The sequence below is a fragment of the Gymnodraco acuticeps genome, unplaced genomic scaffold (genome assembly GCF_902827175.1).
Source record: "Gymnodraco acuticeps unplaced genomic scaffold, fGymAcu1.1, whole genome shotgun sequence".
NCBI lineage: Eukaryota > Metazoa > Chordata > Actinopteri > Perciformes > Bathydraconidae > Gymnodraco > Gymnodraco acuticeps.
This window is the reverse complement of record NW_022990126.1, coordinates 632,834-653,358: the sequence shown is the minus strand read 5'-3', so window position 1 is coordinate 653,358 and position 20,525 is coordinate 632,834. Positions and strand designations below refer to the sequence as shown.

The 20,525-nt window shown below is 43.0% G+C and overlaps 3 non-coding genes and 1 pseudogene across 3 annotated transcripts; 2 read left to right on the top strand and 2 right to left on the bottom strand.

Moving 5' to 3' along the window:
• Nucleotides 1-1,161: 1,161 nt before the first annotated feature.
• On the bottom strand, nucleotides 1,162-1,232 carry trnag-gcc. Its single transcript has one exon. It is a non-coding gene; the product is annotated as a tRNA-Gly (tRNA).
• Nucleotides 1,233-1,691: 459 nt separating this feature from the next.
• On the top strand, nucleotides 1,692-1,808 carry LOC117546504. Its single transcript, XR_004569019.1, has one exon. It is a non-coding gene; the product is annotated as a U5 spliceosomal RNA (small nuclear RNA).
• Nucleotides 1,809-1,956: 148 nt separating this feature from the next.
• Nucleotides 1,957-2,137, top strand: LOC117546497 (annotated as a pseudogene).
• Nucleotides 2,138-2,456: 319 nt separating this feature from the next.
• LOC117546509 lies at nucleotides 2,457-2,620 on the bottom strand. The gene has a single exon (XR_004569024.1). It is a non-coding gene; the product is annotated as a U1 spliceosomal RNA (small nuclear RNA).
• Between the last annotated feature and the right edge of the window lie 17,905 nt (nucleotides 2,621-20,525).

The following is a 20,525-nucleotide window of genomic DNA, read 5'->3' as shown; positions in this document are numbered from 1 at the left end:
AAAAGTGATGTGAATACAGGGGTGGAGAGAGCAGCAGCAGCAGGCTGTGACCCAGACAGCTCCTTCCAGCACCTCGCTCTCTCCCACCCAGAAGACAGGCTGCTTCGCAGCACTATGTAACCCAGGTATGTAACAGCATGAAACCTGTCCATTTCATCCACATTTGACTCGTGAAATGTACAGCAGAGTCACTGCTGTAAGCAGGGTCCCACACTCACAGGCAGAGATCCAGGGTGATGTACATGGGTCAGAAAAAGTCTAAGTTAACTTTTGGAAGAACCATATAAAAGGGTGAAAATGGATAAAAATGTACCCCAAAATAGTGACTCTTAAGGCGGATATAGTCCCCTGACAACTCCCGTTACATTCCTCCAGAGTCAGAAAAAGTCTAAGTTAACTTTTGGAAGAACCAGAAAAAAGGGGTGAAAATGGATAAATTGTACCCCAAAATAGTGTCTCTTAAGGCGGGTAAAAGGTATGTGAATATGGGGTGACGTATATGGACACTTGAGCACCAGCAAGACCCCCACCTCCATAACCTTGTGCACCAGGCGAACCTGTGTACCCACACTTAAGCACTCCCCCACGGACTAAACCAAGAGGGAACACCGGTCAGAAGTTCGTGCCCCTGGTAACACTGAATAACAAAAAAATATGGGGGCATGCCATTAAAACTGCTATGCATTGAGGATTTTAGTCCGAGATGAGTGCTTATCTGCGGGTATCTTGTGTCAGCTTCGTGGACCTCAATTTAGCAGGAGATGTCCATGATATTGACAAACATATTTATATACAGAATGATGATTATTTTACCCTCAGACACATGCATGAACCCCCAAGTGTTGCATGTGTGTAGGCATAGTTGGTCAAATGTGTCTAGCCGGTGGCAGGGAATTTGCATTGGTAGTTGACATCACATTTCCATTGTGCGGACCTCAGTACATTTGAAGGACAAGTCCCATGTTAACTCTGTCCATAAGACAGACATTTTCCTTACAGTGATTTGATGTCGAGCATCTCACGAGTTCTCAAATCAATGGGAGTCGGCACGGAGAACATCCCTCTTTACTTGTACACTCCAAAGACCTGTGTGTTTGCTGTTGCAGGGTCCAAGTGGTGTAGGCATTATACTTTATTTTCAGACAACAAAGAACTGTCTATTGCATTGGCCGGGAATCGGACCCGGGTCTCCCACGTGGCAGGTGAGAATTCTACCACTGAACCACCAATGCTGAATTATAATGCCAAACCACCATACGGCAGTTGAGGCGAAAAGTTCAGCCAACAAAGACTGTTTTTCAAGCAACCATGCCTCTATATTTCATTATAAGATCTATATCCGTAAAGACATTCTAGTGTTCCTCCCTTAAATGGATTTGATGTTTAGCATCAAACTAGTGTTTTCTAATGCCGCGGAGTCAGCACGTATAACATGCCACACAACTCAAGCGTATTACTAAAGAGATAGGTTCCAACCGGGGGCACAAAGTGCAGCACAAAGTGCAGCACAGCAGCAGGGGTCTTTTTTGGACTCAATGCCAAAGAAGCCACAGGTGAGAGCCACGAACCATGCTAGCGCAGCTGGGGGAAAGGGTGTGGCCTGGGATGTGGAAGTGCCAAGTGAGGGTCACCGCGAGGGCTTGGACTGGGACAACTATGGTGGTGTCTGTTCTCGAGGACAGCCTCCACAATTACTCTGGTTTCTCTTCAAAGCGTATAAGTCTTTCGCCTTTTACTAAAGACTTCCGTGGAGAGGAACACCTACGAGTTCAACCTATTTTTGGTAGGCTTGGCCATTTGGCTGAGCATTCTGAGTTTGAGAAAGACAAGAGCAGTCGTTAGCACCTGGGCGATCCAAGCTACCCAGCGCCTCGGTTACGCCAGGTCAAAAGAGCCGCACCAAGACCTGCGGCGACTGCGCAACGAGTCCGTCTCCCGCAGCAAACGTTAAGGGTCATCGCTTCTCGGCCTTTTGGCTAAGATCAAGTGTAGTATCAGTTTAATATCTGATACGTCCCCTATACGGGGACTATATATTAAATGGATTTTTAGCACTGGGAGCTGAAAGAGGGGCTTGCCCAGTTCACTCCACGCATCGACCCGGTATTGCAGCGCCTCCGGGAACGGTGCACCCATCTCCTGCCTGGTGGAAAAACAAACAAAGACGCATCTCGAAACCAAAACAGATGGTTTCAATTGAGGGCAGAAACTGCAGCACATCTGCAGCGGATCTTTTTTGGACTCAATGCCAAAGGTGACACATTGAACTTGCCTTGGCTCTGGAGCGTGGCACGCAGAGTGAGGCTCACTGCAAGGGACAGAGATATTTCGAGCCCAAAGCAAGGACACGCTCTGGGGAGGACATTGGCACCAGAAAGTCTTTCCTGGAGCAAAGTAGCCGCCACACATGCAAGCTGTAGCCAGGTTGTCTTTGACCTTTTCTTCAACACTATAATCAGGGGAGAGCGCGAACGCAGTCCCCCACTACCACAAATTATGCAGTCGAGATTCCCACATTTGGGGAATTCACAGCGGTCAGCATAGCCGGGGTGCAATGGCCGAGCCTCGCCCTGGGTGAACCACCTTGGTGATCATGGTATCTCCCCTGCCAGGTAAGTATGAGTTGGACGGGTCAGAGGCAGGGCAGTTTTGCAACGACAAAGGACACGGCGTGGCGGTTCCTGCCTCTGAGCCGGCCAAAGCAGCCCATCAACCACATGTAACCCTTAAAGACAGATAAGGCTTGAAATAGACATAGGTTCCAATCGGGGGCACAAAGTGCAGCACAGCAGCAGGGGTCTTTTTTGGACTCAATGCCAAAGAAGCCAAAGGCGAGAGCCACCATGCTAGCGCAGCTTCTGTCTGCAGTTTTCGGCCCATGTAAACCCAGTGTTTTGCTCCCTTTGAGCTCTATGTGTTCTGCTACCATAATACAAATGTTACTCAGAACTACTGAAGATTGCACAGTTTGTCTTTGGACTTTCCTCTCACAATGCAAATGTTGAGAGGGTTTTCTCACTGATGCAGAGTGTTAGTGTATTCTAGAACCCTGAAGGCAGGAGAGACTGAAAAGAGTCAAGGGAAACTTATAAAAGTTAACAGCATTTAATTACACAAAAGATGCGGTGGTGTACAAAATGAAATGTGCGATTGGAGGCGCTCTTCTCATCCGACCGGTCAGTCCAGGTCAGCAGGTAGAAGAGGTCAATTCTTGGCTTGTTCTTCCTGTTGTCATCTGAGGTAATCTCCTATTGGCCGGCGTCGTCGGGGGCGGGTCCAATGCAATTCCTGCCTTTTTCTGTTGTTAAATTATATCATTCTGGTGTCTGTGGTTATTTAAACATTCCCTAATAAACGTTATTCAGCGGCAATAAATGATTGCTAAACCCAGTGTGCTCAGTGTACAATATCACATGTCATTTCACCTTTGATTCACGGTTTGAAAATGCAGCATTTCGCCACATGCTAATGCTAACCGGAAGTGAATAATTTTCAGAATAAAAGTATTAAGTTAATAGTTAGTGAACTTCCGGTTTTTCTGAATAAAACTGATTTAAATTAAATAGTGTATTTAATTCAAATTACGCCATATCAACATTGATTTTAATTTATAACAATCCCTCCTTACATACCCTTTAAGGTATGTAAATAATATTGAAATCAATTAGTTCTTCATCCGAACATTGCATGGTACATAACTCATAAAAGTAAAAAAAATACAAATAAGAATACATATTCATCATAAATATGAAGTTTTTCATTTGTGCATAACTTCTAGCTTAAACCTTTAATTTCACTTTGTAAAATAGCAGCAATTAGCTTGGTATGGAAAACGTCTAACTCCCTCCTTTCACATCATAAATCATCTTCTTACTGTATCTGGTGTAAAGGCAGTTGTTCTTTTACAAAGTATAAGAAGGATTAAACTATCTGAAAATAGCTAAATATTACTCTTTATTTACTTTTACTGTGTCTCTGGTGTAATTTATGAATCTCTGCTGGTTCTAGTAGATATAGTTCTCCCCATCCACATTCTTGTTGGTTGTGGGACAGAGGAATAATAATTCAGAACCTGTTGATATTTGAATCTTACTACTGGGCATATGTTACAAACAAAAAACATCTTCATGGTGAACTAAATAAAAATCCTTGTAATCTTTCTCAAATCTAAATATAACAATGAACTCTTCCTGTTTGTGGTAAAGACACACACTAACGTTATGTAATACAATTTCATTATGGATTCAAAAACAACTAAAGTCATGATGCTGTCAGAGTGAATGATTTCCTGAGTGTATCTGTCCTGTAAGGTACGTCATTCTCTGCTTGGATCGTGTGCAGAAATCCCATCGATTGCACCTGGCAATACGGCTTCTACCTGTCTATTATCAAGCTGAAAAATGAATACAGAATTCCAACATACCGTCATCAAATGTCTTTCTATTATGAATTTAAGTTAAATGTATATCCCCATAATGAACTAAACAATAAAGTCTATGGCTTTTACTTCTAATTCTTTAACAGGCTAGTTACAAGATGTTGTCTAAATTAAATTCGGTCTCATTACATTACTATGTTTTAGCTTAACTTAACTGTAATATGTTCTTTCTACATTTCAAACCTCAGTTACTCTAATATCTGTTAAAATATTACAAAATTGTTTCATTATCACAGGTCAACTTCTTCGGTATTCTATTCTGGAATTACATCTCTCACAGTAGCCCCTTGGCCACTGCTTCTGTGTTACCTGTTATAATTCAATCAATATTTAGAAACATGTCAGCATTCATCAAACAGTATCTTATCCCCAGGTTAATTATAAAACTATCATTCAATGCTCAGTTTGAACATATGGGTTAGGGCGCAAGGTTTCTGTCAATCCTTAAAAGAACAATTTAAATTGTGAATTTTACAGCCATGTTGACATTATACATTATACACACTCCCCCCTTTTTACACATGAACTCATGTGTAACAAAACCCTGTAATGGGGAGGGGAACAAAAAACTGTCAGGTAAATATTGGTTAGGGACATAACGAACATTATTTACAATTTTACATTCATTATCATTATTTCCACAGTAAACACTTCAGTGAAAAGAAGTGTTTCTCTCTGTCCTTCAGATTTTAGTTTGAGTTTGACATTTGCAAACCGCCAACTCCTGTGGGAGTAAAATATCAAGTAGATTAGAAATGGGTCACATGTGCGGTTTCCATTTTTGTGGAATTTTAGGAAACCTCTCGTTTCCCTTGGAGCTCCAAAATAATATGTTAGTCCAAAAACATGCTTGGTTAGTTATTGTTTTAGAATCATGCAGTTACACTGATCACATGCCGGCATCCATTCACACTCACACCGTCTGGTTGTCACGTCAGGTTTGGTCAGGTACACCCCAGAGTCAGTCATGGACAGTGCTTTTGTCACACTGTCAGTCAGGGTCAAAGGTCATTTGGTCTCGGTCTTTTGGCCATGTCGTGCTCTGCAGAGTCTTTTCGTACCCTTTATCTACAAAAATATATCATATGCGGAGCGCCATTCCTTATTCATTCACGATTTCAACTATGATTTTCAAGATGGTTCTAACTTTTCATTGGGACTTCTGCCTCCCACCTTTCCTGAAACTTGGTACAAAACTCACTTCCTTATAGTACTACTACTGCAATTAATTTACACCTAAGTAGTCTTAAAATGTCTAATAGATCTATTTCAGAAACTTGTGTACATCACTATTATCTTGTGTCAAAACATTACTAGGATCTGTGTAGCTCTGCTATGCATTTCATAGCTCATCTTCAATTCTGGTCCACCTAAAAAACAATGTTAAACTCTTTAGCAGTGTGTGGAACCTTGGGTGTCCGAACATGCAACAATTACTCCCTCCTTTATCAAGGATTTAAAACAGAAGTCATTTTATATTTCCATCTTAAAGCCCTCCTATGGTAATAACTATGCTACAATGGTGAAATAAATACTTTAGATTGGAATTTTATATGTGGCTTGGCACCAGCTCTCCCTTTAACATTATCCATACAAATAAATATTTGTCTTATAGAGTGGTTCCTAAAACTATCCTTTTAATGGTGATCAATATTGTAACAAATGAGATCACTTCTTTATTCACACGTGAATACAAATCTCTTAACCTCTTAAGCCCTGAGCCTGTTTTTAAGGTTTCAGGCTCGAAAATGCTATGCCCAAAACAAATGACTATAACTTAACTTCTAAAAGGGTTATATGAATAATTTATTTTATCAAAGCAAGGTTACATCTGTGAGTTGGATGTAGAAGTGTCAGAATCAATATAGATATTTCTCAGTCAGAGTAAATTCAGATGGAACATAGTAAAAAAAGGTAAATTCTTACCCCCGCCTAAAAAAACAAACATTACTTATAGTGAAAACTACCCTTGAATGATGGGATAGTAGACTAAAAGCTTTAGGAATCCAAAGTATAACATATAATAAGTACCCTGTATCAAGATTGAGGCAAAACAAGTTAAATTTGACCTTTTTAGAGAGGTTTAGCTAAAAGTAGTCCAGGCGGACTGACCTTTGGGCACATTTGGGCACATTTGGATACCATCAGTGCCATTTGACCTTTTTCAGGTACCATACTGTAAAAATTATTTTATTATCACTACAGGTAATCATTCCATCCAAATACAACTGTTTAAAAAAAAACAGGAAGGTTAGGAAGGTTTACTTACACAATAACAATTAGGAAACATAGGATACACTTGTCTCTTGTCTTGAGCAGATTTATTTAAAAAATAACACAAAAAAACGACACTAAAACCGAAATAACACCACGAGCATTTTTTTTGTAAATACTGGCAAAAAAGAAAAAATGTACACAACCTGAATGTGTTTAGTGTTTTTGAATTGAGGCACCAGGCACTTAGTGCAGTAGATAGGTCTTCACCGTTGTGTTGCCAGCATCAGAGCACCTCCTGAGCGCGGTGGCATCTTCCCCATAATACTTGGGAATGCATACGAGTGATGATGGGGGGGGGGGGGGGTGGTGGTGGTGCTGCAGGGACTTCACCCCTCATGTCTGCAGCAAGCTGCTCCCTGAAGGACTTCTGGGTGTGTGGCTTCGTCCTGCCAGGGTCACCCCTCATCTTGTGCAGCTCCTTGTGGAGAAGGAAGCTGTTCACCACTGCAATGTCCAGAAAATGGTAAAAAAAAAGGTCTTGTACCATTTCATGGTTTTGTGGTGAACACTGTAGTACCCAATCAAAGCATCGGACACATCCACGCAGCCCATCACAGCGTCAGGAACGGTAACAACCTTAGTCCTCCACACACCAGCCCGTTTCACTTTCCTCCTGACAGTCTGTCCACTGAATCAGAAGATGCAGAGGGAGGCTGAGTTAGTACTGGTGCAGACGTCCGGCGGCGTAGCTTGGATGTTGATGGCTCGGGGGCAACTGCATGCTGATCTGATGCACGTCGTAGCTCGGATGAGGCAGATGTTGATGGCTGTGATACAGAAGCCATTTAATACTTGTTTTCATCACTGTGAAAACAAATGTGGAAAAAACTTTGATTACTTCACTGGATTATTCTTTCAAAAATGTAACTCAAATCAGAAATAATTCTTCCATTTAGCGTGTGTGAAATAACAGTATACATATATATATTAGGGACGGGACTTTAACGCGTTAATTAAGATTAATTAATTACACAACAATTAACGCGTTATAAAAATTAACGCATTTTAATCGCACTTATTTTTGCACCGCGGAACGTTTCTCACTGGATGAGTTTCAGGCGTACCGATTATACTGGAGCACCAACTAACGTTCATGACTTCAGACAACAACAAACCACAGTGAACAACAGTGGGAAATGTTGTTTTAAAAAACGGACGGATGGAAGCGTCGATAAGAGCACGGTTGTGTGCAAATTATGCAAAAAGGAATTCGCATATCACCGCAGCACATCAAGCCTCAAGTATCACCTCAATGCAAAACATATAGCAGCTAGCGTGGACGTTACCCTCTTTTATCGCGTTCACACCAAAAAGAGCCGGTACTAAAATTAGTTCATGAGAACCTTTTTACCCCCACAAAAGTCCCTGCTAGAGAGCAGAGAGCTGCTAGAGAGCAGGGACTTTCGTACGGCTCTCTTGTGAGAAAAGAGCTATATTTCTGATTGGCTGGGCGGATTGCAAACCACGCCCCGTAAAACTCCCAAAAAGTTTTGTGAAGCCGCCATTTTATTATCCTCGCATTAGCATTATTAGCATTAGCCCAGCGCAGAAACGCAGAGAGACTAACTTATGGCAACACAAAATAAAACATGGGAGCGGTGGAGATGAGGAGGTGTCGGCGTTCTGGCGATTTACTCGGAAGGCTGCTGGGACTCCCAGCAGCTTCTACTGAAGCCAGTCCCCAACTTCGGGGACTTCCGGCCGGGGACTTTGGGCGGCAGTATACGCCGTGAAGTGGTTTGCGGCCTGCCAGTAAACCCAAAGCAGAAGAAGAAGAAGTGACGTCAGCGGCTTAATTTGCCTAATCCACCCCCAGGTTCAAAGAGTTCTCATGAACTAAATTCTCATGAACCTTTGTGGGAAAAGTACTGCGGTGTGAATGCGCCTAATGGTATACTAAAATCCATGTGAAAAAAATTGCTACTCACTGTTCTTAGGTCAAATATTTATATGTGATTAAAAATGCGATTAATTTCGATTAATTAATTACAAAGCCTCTAATTAATTAGATTCATTTTTTTAATCGAGTCCCGGCCATAATATATATATATATATATATATATGTGTGTATACTGTTATTTCATATATATATATATACTATAGCGTGTGTGAAATAACCGTATACATATATATACTGTTATTTCATACACGCTATAGTATATATATATATATATATATATATATATATATATGTATACTGTTATTTCACACACGCTATAGTATATATATATATATATATATATATATAGACTGATATACAATACAGCTTTATTTATAATCTGCTAATAGTCAATGTCTGTAGAACTACAAAACAGCATCCATTTGGCGTGTGTGGAATAACAGTAGGCTATATATATATATATATATATATATATATATATATATATATATATATTGGGTTGATATACAATACAGCTTTATTTATATACTGCCGTGTTATAGTCACGAAATACAATTAATCTATTTATACGTTCACCAACATGATGTTGCCATTGTTTTAGTTTCTCACGGAACGATAACGCTACAACAACAAAGCGGCGTCCATTTTGTATTTTGCGAGTGTGGAATTACTATAGATTACACCAAATACACAACTAATAGATACAAACAGAGAGAGTACATACCTTTCCAGAAGTTCATAATCAGGGTTGCCTGCTGTTGTCTCTGTGTTCTCCGTTCGCTGTGTTCTCTGTTCGCTGTGTTCGTTGCTGCTGTGCTGGAGCGGTTGTGCGGCTGCTTCTGCTATGTCTGTGCGTAAAGCAGCTGCTACTGGCATTATTCATACTACGCAGGATCCTATCTCTGGAACCCATAGGTCGATTTGGGTGATTGACACCTTTTTTGAAACTTTGGAGCCAATAGAATCGAGAGGGGGTTAGTAAATCCCGCTTTACACTTACGTCAAGGAGAGAGAGGCTTGCGTAAACAGCACGTGAGAAAACCTAAACCCGGACTGCAAAACGTTATACCTACGATGCGGCCATGAATGTAATGATGGATTATCAGGAACAATTCTAAAGTGACTAAGAGACATTGGATTAACCTTGAGCAGCGTTTTTATTCCCTTGAACACGACTTTTGATCACAAAACAACAACGGTAAGACATAATTATTGTTATGCTTTAGAACACTGTTGTTGTTTTCTTGCTCTGTTCTGGCTGCTATCTCAGTGAGTTTGTGTCCTACAGTGATGATACTTATATACAAATAATCTGTGGAGTATCAGCTTTCAGCTGATATGCAGTTTGTGCAGAACATATTAAGTTTTAAAGATCGTTTTTGCTAGTTAGCACCGGAAGTAGCATCAGCCTGTTTTCACTAAGGGCTAATGCTAACGCTTCTTGTGAGACTTGTGTTTGGTTTCGGTAAAAATGGCTCATATCATTAGGTTGCTGAGTTTTTTCCCGTTATTTGAGCATAAGACATTCATAGGTTTTTAAATATTAAGAAGCCCCCAGACGCTGTCTCCTGCATTGACGTGTTTTTCCGCCCGGTATCGGGGGGGGGGGGGGGGGGGGGGACGGGGGCCGGGTTTAAGAGGTTAAAGAATGATTTGTTAACATGATGAAAATATTGAAGAATATGGTTCTACTCTGTCATGTCTCCCCCTTTATCCCTCAGTGTGTTTTAGTATGATTCTCATTTTACTTTAATAGTTTCCTCTTTACTGCTATTTTTAATTTACCAATTGATTAATTCATGGTTAATAAATCTTTCTGTCTTTACGTATTTATGAAGTTAATTCAAGTTATTTAAATGTGCGTTTTGTGAATAAGTGTGTTTATGTGTAAACTCACTCATTCCCGTTCTCCTTTTCGCCTCCCCTGTTTTTCTCAAGTCGTGACCCCGACCTCCTCACTTCTAATCGACCATGCCAACTCCTCTGATTCTGTCTTCTCTTCAGTCCATCAGCTGTTGAATCCATCCGCTGTAACTCTTTTAGGCAGCCATTGGCCCAGTTACATCTGCAGCCCCCATCATGCCACTGTTGTTGCACTGCTTTGCATTTCATCTCCGCCTTTAGAGTCTCTCTGCTGTTCTTATGGAGGGCGGATTCTGCTCTCATGTCCCACACTTTGCTCTTGTGCCAAATCTCGTGGCTCAGCTTGGAACTTCATGCCCTGTCTGAGGGGCTGATGAGAGTATCTCTCTGTATGTCAGCATGCTGTTTGGTTCTGGATGCCACAGGTGGAGATAGTTCTGGCTGCAGTTCTGGATGTAGTCTTGTTGTTGTTGTTGTTGTTGTTGTTGTTTCAACTCTGGTTCTCTGTCTGTTTGATGGAGAAGGAGGAGTCTCCTGTTGGGTTAGGTCTTTTGTCTGCTTGGAGGGTCGGGATCGTAGCCTTTCTAACTCAGAGGGGGAGTCCAGGTCTCGGGACGCATTACCTATAAGAAGTCTAGCACACTGAGGTTAAATAAATCCAACCCTTTCCACTCTGTCTCTTTCTAATCATACTATATGTCTTAGTTGTTAAATGTCATCTAAACAACATAATTAATGTCTACTAATGATATTACAAAAACTCACTCTAAAAATGGTTTCATCCATTGCTACATATTTACCCAACACAACTCTGAAATACTTACATGTTTCCAGCATCACATATTCCACATACTACGAAAGAACATCTCCATATTTTCTCCAATATTTTAAATCCCACTGTTACTTAGAACAATAGTAAACCTGCAGAGCACACTAATCAGATCACAGTAATGAAATTTGACTCAAGTGTAGGCCTATGTCTACTTTCCATTATACTTATTACTTTTGCTGAACATTTATTTATATTGTCTAAATTCCTTGTCTATGATGTGCAAACAGTTAGAGTGTAAAATGTGTTTTTCTCAATGTATTTACACTCTACAGATTCTTGAGTTTACTCATCTCCTGGTGCTGTCGTTGTAAAAAAAATTAAATTCCTTATTGTTTTGTACCAGTTTTCCAAAATCAGTTCTAACTGCCGTGCCGTTACAGGAAAGGTGGCGGTACGGCTACACAATGTGTAAGTGGGTGCCAACATGTTCCTTTTTTAACTTTGATCCAGAGCGCATCTGCAGTGCGTTCTACAACTTCCCATGGTCCACTCCATACAGGTTGCAACAAGTTCATCTTGTGGATTTTTACATTTACCCAATCACCTGATCCAACAGAAATATTCGTCATGGCCCTGGCATATGCTTCCGCCTCAATATTTCTAATATCTAACACTGGTTCTCCTCTGTATTGTGAGGTGCTACCTTGTGGTGGATATTGCTGAGTTGGGCAATCTCTGGCCAGATGTCTACAATCTCCACATATGAAGCAGCCATCATCCCTTCTTCCTCTTGATCGTTGCTTTCCTCTCCATTGTCCCTTTTGTTGATGCTGTATGGGAGTGTATACCTGTGCTTGCGGCTGTACTTGGGTAGGAAGTTATTGTAGCTAAAACGGCGCTTTTGAGAGATTTTAAATCTCAGATCTGCTCAGGCGAAACCTGCTACACAGGTCTCAGCACTCAAGCCTGCATTACAATATAGGCAGGGCCAGTCTACTGTCGCCCATCAGCTGTAGATAGTTAACTAATTAGAGGGGCGTGGCCCTACAGCTGTGAGAACTCAGCAATCAGGCGTCCATTTTAGGTAGCTCTTTCCTGGAGCGTCAGCTTAAGCGTCAGACAGCCGAAGACTGACAAAGACATTAGAGTCCTACGGGAGTAAGACTGACAAAGACATTAGAGTCACGAGGGAGGCAAAGAGGAGGCAAATCCTACTCTGATTGAGCTGGTGTCTTATTTCTCTTTTCTTTAGTTTTCTAGCCCCTCATGCTATAATCATGTGTATTTTCTCCATTCCTGTTCATGTGTCTTCTCGCAATTATCACTGGCCCTGTGTATCTCCTAATCGATATAACCGGCCTGCTCTCATCTATCCCACATGCTACACTGAGATCCAACATCTAGTTTCAGGTGGCCTGTGGAATTGCCAGTCAGCTGTTTCTAAGGCTGACTTCATCTCTGGCTACGCCTCCCTGCAGTCTCTGGATTTCCTTGCTCTCACTGAGACCTGGATTACTCCATCCAACACATCCACCCCAGCAGCTCTCTCCACTGCATATTCCTTCTCCCATACACCCAGACCAACTGGCAGAGGAGGTGGCACTGGTCTCCTGCTCTCTCCCAAATGGAGCTTTTCCCTCTTCAAGCTACCTAACTTCACTCCTTCCACCTTTGAATTCCATGCCGTCACAGTAACCCATCCTATACAGTTAACCATTGTTGTTCTCTACCGTCCACCAGGCGCCTTGGGGGACTTCTTGGAGGAATTAGATAATCTCCTCTCACTCATCCCTGAAACTGGCCCTCCCGCTGTACTTCTCGGAGACTTCAACCTCCAGACAGGGAAGATAGACGAACTAACATCCCTGTTAACCGCCTTTGCATTCTCACTGTCTCCATCCCCACCGACTCATAAAGCTGGCAATGTCCTTGATCTCATATTCTCAAGGAACTGCGCTACTTCTAACCTCTCTGTAAACCCGCTCCACACATCCGATCACTTCTTCATTTAATTCTCTCTACCCCTTTCCAAACATAACAAACTAATCTCTTCTCATCCTGCACTTGTCCGCCGTAACCTTCGTTCCCTCTCCCCCTCTACCTTTCCCTCGTCGGTGCTCTCAGCCCTCCCTTCCTCTGACTCGTTCCAACTCCTGCCTTCAAACTCTGCTGCAGAAACTCTCCTCTCTACTCTCTCATCCACTCTGGACTCTCTCTGTCCTCTCACATCTCGGCAGGCTCGTCAGTCCCCTCCTGCTCCCTGGCTAAATGATGCACTGCGTGCTAATAGAACCGTCCTTAGGGCAGCAGAGCGGAAACGGTGGAAATCCAAACACCGTGACGACCTCCTAACCTATCAGGCTCTCCTCTCCTCTTTCTTTGCTTCGATCTCTCAGGCAAAAAGCACTTTCTTTCAAGATAAGATCCAATCTTCCTATTCTAATCCTAAAAAAATATTTTCCATCTTCTCCACCCTCTTGGACCCTCCAAAAGCCCCTCCCCCCTCCTCACTTCTGTCAAGCGACTTTGTTACCCACTTTGAAAAAAAGGTTGATGATATTCACTCTTCTTTTTCTGACTCACCTTTACTCACCGCTGGGTCACCAGACCCTCCTTCCACCAACACACTAACCTCCTTTTCCCCTCTCTCTCCAAGTGAGGTTCTTACCCTCATTACCTCTGCCCGCCCTACCACCTGTCCTCTGGACCCTATCCCTTCAAACCTCCTTCAGACTATCGCTCCTGATATTCTACCGTTTCTCACCCATTTCATCAACACTTCTCTAACTTCTGGTCACTTTCCAAACAGTCTCAAGGAGGCAAGAGTAAACCCTCTCCTAAAGAAACCCACTCTCAACCCGTCTGATGTTATAAACTACAGGCCTGTCTCTCTCCTCCCGTTCCTGTCTAAATCACGCGCTGTCTTTAAACAACTTTCCTGTTATCTCCATCAGAATAACCTTCTGGATCCGCACCAGTCTGGTTTCAAGGCAGGTCACTCCACAGAAACTGCTCTCATTGCTGTCACGGAGGAACTGCACACTGCCAAAACTGCATCCCTCTCCTCTGTCATCATCCTGTTGGACCTGTCTGCTGCATTCGACACGGTGAATCATCAGATCCTCCTTCGCACTCTCCAAAAACTTGGAGTTTCTGGCTCTGCACTTTCCCTCCTCACTTCATATCTGAAAGACCGTACCTACAGGGTGACTTGGAGAGGGTCTGAGTCCGACCCTTGTCAATTAACTACAGGGGTCCCTCAGGGCTCTGTTCTTGGTCCCCTCCTCTTCTCCCTGTACACAAACTCACTCGGATCAGTCATTAGCCCGCATGGTTTTTCTTACCACTGCTACGCTGACGACACCCAATTAATGCTGTCCTTTCCCCGCTCAGAGACCCAGGTCGTCGCACGCATCTCTGCTTGTCTAGCTGACATCTCTCAGTGGATGTCTGCTCATCACCTCAAGCTCAACCTTGACAAGACTGAGCTGCTCTTCCTTCCGGGAAAAGATTTTCCCACTCTTGACCTAACAATCAACATCGGCACCTCTGTTGTTTCCCCGACTCAGACTGCAAGGAATCTGGGTGTGACCCTAGATAACAACCTGTCCTTCACTGCAAACATAGCTGCTACAACCCGTTGCTGCAGATACACGCTTTACAACATCAGGAAGATACGTCCCCAGCTGACACAGAAAGTGACGCAGGTTCTGGTCCAGGCTCTCATCATCTCACGCCTAGACTACTGCAACTCCCTCCTGGCTGGTCTACCTGCATGTGCCATCCGACCTCTGCAGCTCATCCAGAATGCAGCGGCTCGTCTGGTCTTCAACCTTCCTAAATGTTCCCACACCACTCCGCCCTTCACTGGCTTCCGGTAACTGCTAGAATCCACTTCAAGACACTAGTACTTGCTTACCATGCTGCGAATGGATCTGGCCCCTCGTACATCCAGGACATGGTTAAACCGTACACCCCAGCGCGTGCACTACGCTCTGCATCAGCCAAACGACTCGCTGCGCCCTCGCTGCGAGTGGGACCCAAGTTCCCATCGGCGAAAACACGTGGGTTTGCTGTCCTGGCTCCAGGATGGTGGAATGAGCTCCCCATTGACATCAGGACGGCAGATAGCTTGCACATCTTCCGGCGCAAACTGAAAACTCATCTCTTTCGACTCCACTTCGAGCGATAGAACTATTAACGAAGCACTTTTATACTAATAAAGGACTGGCTTATCTAAAGCCAGTTGAGTAGCACTTGAAATGTTTTTGCTCTCTGAAGCCTGATGATGGATACAAGCGGCCGAGATGGGTTTTCTCCGCAGGGTGGCTGGTGTCTCCCTTAGGGATAAGGTGAGAAGTTTGGTCATCAGGGAGGGACTCGGAGTTGAGCCGCTCCTCCTTCGCATCGAAAGGAGCCAGTTGAGGTGGTTCGGGCACCTAGTTAGGATGCCACCTGGGCGCCTCCCTAGGGAGGTGTTCCAGGCACGTCCAGCTGGGAAGAGACCAAGGGGTAGACCTAGGACCAGGTGGAGGGATTATATCTCTTCGCTGGCCTGGGAGCGCCTTGGGATCCCCCAGTCAGAGCTGGTTGATGTCGCCAGGGAAAAGAAAGTTTGGGGCTCTCTGCTGGAACTGCTACCCCCGCGACCCGACCACGGATAAGCGGGAGAAGATGGATGGATGGATGGAAGCCTGATGTACTTATATGATTCTGTTTTCTTCAAGTTGTATTTTGTTGGTCGAACGCACTTATTGTAAGTCGCTTTGGATAAAAGCGTCAGCTAAATGCAATGTAATGTAATGTAATGTACATTATAATATATGATATGATAATTATATTTTAGTTTTATTCATTTCTTATTTCATAGTTTCTCATTATTATTATTTGTATCGCTCATCTCATTTTTGATTGTATTAATCTGTGTGAATCTGTGCTATCCTGTTTTTCACTCTCACCCTGTTGCTGTTTGAACTACTGAATTTGCCCACGGGATTAATAAAGGTCCATCTTATTTTATCTTAATGTATAAGTTAATTTACTTCAATCTACTGTACTGTGTAAAAACACCCCAACAATATTACAAAAAATATACTGCATAAAGCAAACTATATACTTTATTTGATCTAAAATATTGATGTTTTTTCATTATAGTAGCTTGTGAAAACCATACAGTAACAAATAAGTGATTAAATGCTACAGTATTCAGCAAACACAACTGCAGAGCTAAAAACATTGCAAACAGACTAAGTTCAACAACACCCAGTTGTCTTTGTGTATTTTGTGAATGAAGCGCCATCTCATGGTTAAATCCTGTAATTGCACAAATGGGGAAATTGGGCAACGCCCTCTAGCAATTTGGCAACACCCCCAGCCACTGGCATCCGCTGGGCTTTTGACTGGGACACACCCATCTGAGTCTGATCTGGAGTGCTCCATCTGTACATCACTACTTTTCACTACGCCAACCTTAAAGTCTTTCACTGTGCCAGTGCCCTGCTTCCATTCAGGGTGTGAGGTGCAGGATGCAGCAACTCACTACTGGATCTTAAGCCGTGGTGGAAAAAGCGCTCAGATCCTGTACTAAAGTATAAATACTCCATTACTTGCTGGAGTCCCAAGTTCAAAATAATAATTAAAGGAGACCTATCATGCTATATTTAAATGATATAGTGTATGACCATACCTATATAAGCAGGGCTGCACATAACTGGTGCGCAGGTGCGCATGCAAGCCATATTAACAACATGTGGGTCCCCTTTGGACACACTGCGTCTGGCAGGTCGGCACAAGCTTTGCAGTGTTCTTAAAATGCTTGATCACACAGGGCATCGTTTGCAGAGTGCTACGTCTTGTTTGTTAGTATTGTAATAGGCCAAGCCCCAAATAAGTAATAGCTTGGCACAAACCATGACTTTTATGCAACCTTAATTGTAAATGAATAAAACTATTTGCCCAAAATCATTAGTATCGCACTAAATGGTATTTGTTGAAGTCCTTCAGTGTATCCAGCAAAGATCATCTCAGAGTTCACTTTCTCAACTTGAAGCATTTATGGCACTCGTTCAAAAATACGAGGTGTAGAAGGAAAAATGCACTCAGCAAGGCAAGGCTGTAGGATTCAAATGTTGAGTGACTGTAGGCACACTCGGCTGCCCAATGGACCTTGGATATATTTATGATCATGTGATATGTGATGCTCCCTGCTTTCCAAGGTATGCAATGGTGTCATCTTAAGGAGTAACTTCAGTCTAAGTGTTGAGATGTTTTCTAGACGCTGTACAAACGTTCCATTCCCTGCCTGTGTGTGCTTGGATAAAGTTGTATCCATCTGAAAGTTCAAATACAATCAGCTGTTCATCCATGTGTGGGGAGGCACTGAAGCGCAGCCCAGACTGGGTAGGCTACAGATTAAAACCCCCAACAATCACTGTGGCTCGCTACCACACACAAGACAACAACACTGAACAATGTGCAGAAGACAGACCAAGCAGCATCCAGTCTCTGTATGACAAAGAAAAAATATGAACCAAGGTAAAAATAGGACTTTTTTACAGCCACCACTTTTTGTAATCATATTGCTTTAAAATGGTGTATCTGATCGATAAACATGATAAGCTCTGGCAGGCTATGTAGTATATCTGCTGCGTACCTAACAGAACAGAAGTTCTCCAGGCCTGTAGGGGGAGCTCTGGCAGGCTATGTAGCATATCTGCTGCGTACCTAACAGAACAGAAGTTCTCTAGGCCTGTAGGGGGAGCTCTGGCAGGCTATGTAGCATATCTGCTGCGTACCTAATCAACAGAAGTTCTCCAGGCCTGTAGGGGGAGCTCTGGCAGGCTATGTAGCATATCTGCTGCGTACCTAACAGAACAGAAGTTCTCCAGGCCTGCAGGGGGAGCTCTGGCAGGCTATGTAGCATATCTGCGGTGTACCTAATCAACAGAAGTTATCCAGGCCTGTAGGGGGAGCTCTGGCAGGCTATGTAGCATATCTGCGGCGTACCTAATCAACAGAAGTTCTCCAGGCCTGTAGGGGGAGCTCTGGCAGGCTATGTAGCATATCTGCGGCATACCTAACAGAACAGAAGTTCTCCAGGCCTGTAGGGGGAGCTCTGGCAGGCTATGTAGCATATCTGCGGCGTACCTAATCAACAGAAGTTCTCCAGGCCTGTAGGGGGAGCTCTGGCAGGCTATGTAGTATATCTGCGGCGTACCTAATCAACAGAAGTTCTCCAGGTCTGTAGGGGGAGCTCTTGCAGGCTATGTAGCATATCTGCGGTGTACCTAATCAACAGAAGTTCTCCAGGCCTGTAGGGGGAGCTCTGGCAGGCTATGTAGCATATCTGCTGCGTACCTAATCAACAGAAGTTCTCCAGGCCTGTAGGGGGAGCTCTGACAGGCTATGTAGCATATCTGCGGCGTATCTAATCAACAGAAGTTCTCCAGGCCTGTAGGGGGAGCTCTGGCAGGCTATGTAGCATATCTGCTGCGTACCTAATCAACAGAAGTTCTCCAGGCCTGTAGGGGGAGCTCTTGGTGTAGCCCAGACAATAAACTTTGTTTACGAAGCAGAACAAAACTTCAGAAAAGTGCAATAAAGATGTGAACAAAAAGGTTGTAACATTTGGTCTTAGTTCCTAAAGAATATTGATTAAGATACAATGTTAGCGTGATTGAGTTTGAGAGTATGCTAGCGACCCCATCTTATGTGATGTAAGTGTGAGTGTCTCAGCGAGGGACATTTCATAAAGGGAGGTTGAGAGAGGACAGCTGGAAGAGAAGAGAACAATCCATATTAAAGGCAGAGAAAGAACAGAAGCAAAGGAATGGTAGATACAAAGTGTGAAGAAATGATGGGGAGCGATACATAGGAATGCAATGATGAGCTTAAGGACCTTCCACACGCTCTAGAAGAGGTAGATGTTACCTGAAACGTGTTATTAGAACTTGATTGTTACAGCGCTTGTTAAACTGAGCTGTTCAAATGAATAAATGTGATGCAATTGATTTCAGAAGAACAGGCGTGTTGTGTTTCACTGCTCTTTAGCTAATAGCTGAAAGTAATTAAGCTAGGTCTAAACATTTTACTGGCTAAAAGTTTATTTAGTATATTTATTAATATATTTTTACATTTAGTTTAAACAAGCACGTTGTTTCTCACTGCTCGTTAATGGATGAAGTTTAGCTGCATTATTTTGATTAGAACAACATTGATTTATTCCCATTTGCTTCGTGCTAACATAAATAGCATCATTTAGATTGCATTTTGTTTGAATACTTTGCAATAGTTATTTGTTTCATGAATTACCAAATGTAATATATTTGATATGTTATACTTCAGTGAGTCAGTGGTTACGCTCACACTCATGCAACAAGTGAAAGTGCTACATCATAAACATTCATTTGTAGCTCCACCAATGTAATACACACCTAGTTCTTGTAATATAGAAAAGTATACATTATCACCATCAATGCACGAATGTTAAAATGGTGTCGAGATGAAATGGGTATTTACATTTGACTCCTATACAAACAAATGGATGTGAAAGCCTGGCAGTACCTGTGACACTGAGTTTCATAGTATCACACAGATGGACTATGGAACAATGGATGCTGCTGCAGGAAGGGTTTCAGACTTCAGATGGATTTAAATGACTGCTGTGTTTCAGAGTGCTGCTGTCCGCCAGCAAGGAGCAACACTCCAACGTTTCAGAGCCACACAGGAGGTGAGCTTTAATAATAATAATAATGCATTACATTTTTAATTAGAGCGCTTTTACAGGTGCGCAAAGCGCTTTACAATGACACATTACACATATTAGACATTTAAATGTCAATACTGTGGAAATTACCCATGCGGGTAAAGTGTCTTGCCCAAGGACACAACTATTAGGTTTCCCGAGAAGTGACTGGAGATGAGAACCCGCTATGCAAGCACTACAACTGAGACTGTGGTGACGTGTCAAAAAGGCTTTATTTTGTCCACGACACTGACAAGGAGTTGACGAAGCACACATAGAGGGAAGACGTGGAGCTGGACTGCTCAGGAGGGGAGGCTGGACGTGGCAGGCAGAGCGGCTGGAGTATGTGGATCTGGAACAGGAAAAACAAGCAGGATTAGGAAATTATCTCCCTTCACTAGGAGCATCAAAAAGTCACTAGGAAAAACCACTAGTAGGCCTGGACGATAGTTTACCACTGAAGAATACACGAAGAACTGGCGAAGTCTGAAGATGGGAACCAGGGTTTTAAGCAGGTGCAGGTGAGTAGTGG